The sequence below is a fragment of the Gigantopelta aegis genome, chromosome 11 (genome assembly GCF_016097555.1).
Source record: "Gigantopelta aegis isolate Gae_Host chromosome 11, Gae_host_genome, whole genome shotgun sequence".
In the NCBI taxonomy this organism is placed as follows: domain Eukaryota; kingdom Metazoa; phylum Mollusca; class Gastropoda; order Neomphalida; family Peltospiridae; genus Gigantopelta; species Gigantopelta aegis.
The window spans coordinates 21,666,964-21,672,963 of record NC_054709.1 but is presented as its reverse complement, the minus strand read 5'-3'; positions in this window follow the sequence as shown (position 1 = coordinate 21,672,963).

The following is a 6,000-nucleotide window of genomic DNA, read 5'->3' as shown; positions in this document are numbered from 1 at the left end:
ACCAGTGCAGTCTATAAGTAGACCAGTGCAATATACCGGTATAACTAGACCAGAACAGTCTATAACTAGACCAGTGCAATATACCTATAACTAGACCAGTGCAATATACCGGTATAACTAGACCAGAACAGTCTATAAGACCAGAACAGTCTATAACTAGACCAGTGCGGTCTATATAACCGGTATAACTAGACCAGAACAGTCTATAACTAGACCAGTGCAGTCTATAACTAGACCAGAACAGTCTATAAGTAGACCAGTGCAATATACCGGTATAACTAGACCAGAACAGTCTATAACTAGACCAGAACAGTCTATAACTAGACCAGTGCAATATACCGGTATAACTAGACCAGAACAGTCTATAACTAGACCAGAACAGTCTATAACTAGACCAGTGCAATATACCGGTATAACTAGACCAGAACAGTCTATAACTAGACCAGTGCAGTCTATAACTAGACCAGAACAGTCTATAACTAGACCAGTGCGGTCTATAAGTAGACCAGTGCAATATACCGGTATAACTAGACCAGAACAGTCTATAACTAGACCAGTCTATAAGTAGACCAGTGCAATATACCGGTATAACTAGACCAGAACAGTCTATAACTAGACCAGTGCAATATACCGGTATAACTAGACCAGAACAGTCTATAACTAGACCAGTGCAATATACCGGTATAACTAGACCAGAACAGTCTATAAGTAGACCAGTGCAATATACCGGTATAACTAGACCAGAACAGTCTATAACTAGACCAGAACAGTCTATAACTAGACCAGTGCAATATACCGGTATAACTAGACCAGAACAGTCTATAACTAGACCAGTGCAGTCTATAACTAGACCAGTGCAATATACCGGTATAACTAGACCAGTGCAGTCTATAACTAGACCAGTGCAATATACCGGTATAACTAGACCAGTGCAGTCTATAACTAGACCAGTGCAGTCTATCAGTAGACCAGAACAGTCTATAACTAGACCAGTGCGGTCTATAAGTAGACCAGTGCAATATACCGGTATAACTAGACCAGAACAGTCTATAACTAGACCAGTGCAGTCTATAACTAGACTAGACCAGTCAATAACTAGACCAGAACAGTCTATAACTAGACCAGTGCAGTCTATAAGTAGACCAGTGCAATATACCGGTATAACTAGACCAGAACAGTCTATAACTAGACCAGTGCAGTCTATAACTAGACCAGTGCAGTCTATAACTAGACCAGAACAGTCTATAACTAGACCAGTGCAATATACCGGTATAACTAGACCAGAACAGTCTATAACTAGACCAGTGCAGTCTATAACTAGACCAGTGCAATATACCGGAACAGTCTATAACTAGACCAGTGCAATATACCGGTATAACTAGACCAGAACAGTCTATAACTAGACCAGAACAGTCTATAACTAGACCAGTGCAATATACCGGTATAACTAGACCAGAACAGTCTATAACTAGACCAGAACAGTCTATAACTAGACCAGTGCAATATACCGGTATAACTAGACCAGTGCAATATACCGGTATAACTAGACCAGTGCAGTCTATCAGTAGACCAGAACAGTCTATAACTAGACCAGTGCGGTCTATAAGTAGACCAGTGCAATATACCGGTATAACTAGACCAGAACAGTCTATAACTAGACCAGTGCGGTCTATAAGTAGACCAGTGCAATATACCAGTATAACTAGACCAGTGCAGTCTATAACTAGACCAGAACAGTCTATAACTAGACCAGTGCAGTCTATAACTAGACCAGTGCAGTCTATAACTAGACCAGTGCGATCTATAAGTAGACCAGTGCAATATACCGGTATAACTAGACCAGTGCAATATACCGGTATAACTAGACCAGAACAGTCTATAACTAGACCAGTGCAGTCTATAACTAGACCAGTGCAATATACCGGTATAACTAGACCAGAACAGTCTATAACTAGACCAGAACAGTCTATAACTAGACCAGTGCAATATACCGGTATAACTAGACCAGAACAGTCTATAACTAGACCAGTGCAATATACCGGTATAACTAGACCAGAACAGTCTATAACTAGACCAGTGCAGTCTATAACTAGACCAGAACAGTCTATAACTAGACCAGTGCAATATACCGGTATAACTAGACCAGAACAGTCTATAACTAGACCAGTGCAGTCTATAAGTAGACCAGTGCAATATACCGGTATAACTAGACCAGAACAGTCTATAACTAGACCAGAACAGTCTATAACTAGACCAGTGCAATATACCGGTATAACTAGACCAGTGCAATATACCGGTATAACTAGACCAGAACAGTCTATAACTAGACCAGTGCAGTCTATAAGTAGACCAGTGCAATATACCGGTATAACTAGACCAGAACAGTCTATAACTAGACCAGTGCAGTCTATAACTAGACCAGTCTATAAGCCAGTGCAATATACCGGTATAACTAGTCTATAACTAGACCAGAACAGTCTATAACTAGACCAGTGCAGTCTATAACTAGACCAGAACAGTCTATAACTAGACCAGAACAGTCTATAAGTAGACCAGTGCAATATACCGGTATAACTAGACCAGAACAGTCTATAACTAGACCAGAACAGTCTATAACTAGACCAGTGCAATATACCGGTATAACTAGACCAGTGCAATATACCGGTATAACTAGACCAGTGCAGTCTATCAGTAGACCAGAACAGTCTATAACTAGACGGTCTATAAGTAGACCAGTGCAATATACCGGTCTATAACTAGACCAGTGCATAAGTAGACCAGTATATAACTAGACCAGAACAGTCTATAACTAGACCAGTGCGGTCTATAAGTAGACCAGTGCAATATACCGGTATAACTAGACCAGTGCAGTCTATAACTAGACCAGAACAGTCTATAACTAGACCAGTGCGGTCTATAAGTAGACCAGTGCAATATACCAGTATAACTAGACCAGTGCAGTCTATAACTAGACCAGAACAGTCTATAACTAGACCAGTGCGGTCTATAAGTAGACCAGTGCAATATACCGGTATAACTAGACCAGAACAGTCTATAACTAGACCAGTGCAGTCTATAAGTAGACCAGTGCAATATACCGGTATAACTAGACCAGTGCAGTCTATAACTAGACCAGAACAGTCTATAACTAGACCAGTGCGGTCTATAAGTAGACCAGTGCAATATACCGGTATAACTAGACCAGAACAGTCTATAACTAGACCAGAACAGTCTATAACTAGACCAGTGCAATATACCGGTATAACTAGTCTATAACTAGACCAGTGCAATATACCAGTATAACTAGACCAGAACAGTCTATAACTAGACCAGTGCAATATCCCGGTATAACTAGACCAGTGCAATATACCGGTATAACTAGACCAGTGCAGTCTATAGTGCAATATACCGGTATAACTAGACCAGAACAGTCTATAACTAGACCAGTGCGGTCTATAAGTAGACCAGTGCAATATACCAGTATAACTAGACCAGTGCAGTCTATAACTAGACCAGAACAGTCTATAACTAGACCAGAACAGTCTATAACTAGACCAGTGCAATATACCGGTATAACTAGTAGACCAGTGCAATAACTAGACCAGAACAGTATAACTAGACCAGAACAGTCTATAACTAGACCAGTGCGATCTATAAGTAGACCAGTGCAATATACCGGTATAACTAGACCAGAACAGTCTATAACTAGACCAGTGCGGTCTATAAGTAGACCAGTGCAATATACCGGTATAACTAGACCAGAACAGTCTATAACTAGACCAGTGCAATATACCGGTATAACTAGACCAGAACAGTCTATAACTAGACCAGAACAGTCTATAACTAGACCAGTGCGGTCTATAAGTAGATCAAAGAAAGAAAGAAAGAAATGTTTTATTTAACAATGCACTCAACACATTTTATTTACGGTTATATGGCATCAGACATATGGTTAAGGACCACACAGGTATTGAGAAAGGAAACCCGCTGTCGCCACTTCACAGGCTACTCTCTTCGATTATCAGCAAGGGATCTTTTATATGCACCATCCCAGACAGGGTAGTACATACCACGGCCTTTGGTATACCAGTTGTTGTGCACTGGCTGGAACAAGAAATAGCCCAATGGGCTCACCGACGGGAATTGATCCAACACCGACCGCACATCGAGCGAGCGCTGTACCACTGGGCTACGTCCCACCCCATAAGTAGATCAGTGCAGTCTATAATTAAACCAGTGCAATCTACGGGTATAACTAGACCAGTACAGTCTATAACTAGACCACTGGTCTATAAGTAGGTCACTGGTCTATAACTAGGTCAGTGGTCTATAACTAGGCCAGTGGTCAATAACTTGGCCAGTGGTCTATAACTAGGCCACTGGTCCATAACTAGGCCATTGATCTATAACTAGGTCACTGGTCTATATCTAGGCCAATGGTCAATAACTAGACCAGTGGTCAATAACTAGGCCAGTGCAGTTAATTTCAATCTGACCAGCCTTCTATAAACTGATTTTTGTAAAAATGTCATTAAAAAATAAATTCATTATAAGATCACAAGAATAATTCAGAAATCTCTCATTGAACACCACCCATCTTCAGCTGATCTTATATAAATAATAATTCAGAAATCTCTCATTGAACACCACCCATCTTCAGCTGATCTTATATAAATGATAATTCAGAAATCTCTCATTGAACACCACCCATCTTCAGCTGATCTTATATAAATGAAAATTCAGAAATCTCTCATTGAACACCACCCATCTTCAGCTAATCTTATATAAATAATAATTCAGAAATCTCTCATTGAACACCACCCATCTTCAGCTGATCTTATATAAATGATAATTCAGAAATCTCTCATTGAACACCACCCATCTTCAGCTGATCTTATATAAATGAAAATTAAAATTAAAAAAAGAATCTTAGTTTTTAAATATGCAGCATCAAGATGAACATTCATAAAGCAACTTTAAAAAAAGAAAAATGTTTTAACGATGCACTCAACACATTTTATTTACAGTTATATGACGTCAGACATATGGTTAAGATATTGAGAGAGGAAACCCGCTGTTGCCACTTCATGGGCTACTCTTTCCGATTAGCAGCAAGGGAACTTTTATATCCACCATCCCAAAGACAGGATAGTACATACCACTGCCTTTCTTACACCAGTTGTGGAGCACTGGCTGGAATGAGAAATAGCCCAATGGATAAAAGCAACTATACACCAAATGTCATTAACCTAGGACTTGCAATTTATAAAAAATGGACCTAAACATAACAACTGAATTTTGTTGGTGAATGCTACAAAATGTACAGTTGCTATTGCCACAAGGAAAGTAATATAGAACACTATTACGACATTTTATGTACAGTTATATGGCATCAGACATATGGTTAAGGACCACACAGATATTGAGTGAAGAAACCCACTGTTGCCACTTCATGGGCTACTCTTTTCGATTAGCAGCAAGGGATCTTTTATATGCATCATCCCATAGACAGGATAACACATACCACAGCCTTTGATGTACCAGCTGTGGTGCACTGGCTGGATCGACTTCATGTTATGGCTACTCCATTTAGCTATTTATCAATGAAAGTTTGCATTCCTACGCCACACATCCATAAAGTTTACACAAACACTATTATAAACATATTCAAGGCTAAACTAAATTATGAAAAAATATACTTTGTTGAATTTTGCTGCTAACATTAATTATAAGAATTGACAGCAAGTATTTTTCCGATTTAAAAATATGAATTGAAAGAACAATGTGCCCACTTTTCGCATATATATGTGTGTGTGTGTGTGTGTGTGTGTCCACTTATTTGCACCTTCCAACACCTTTGTAATGAAATTTTTTTATTTCACACAAAAAGCTGAAACCTTGTCTTTAAAGGGACATTCCAGAGTTTGCTGCAATTTTTTAAAGATGTTATCGATTAAGAGAGACTTTTTAACAATTGTAATTACATATCAAATATTTTTT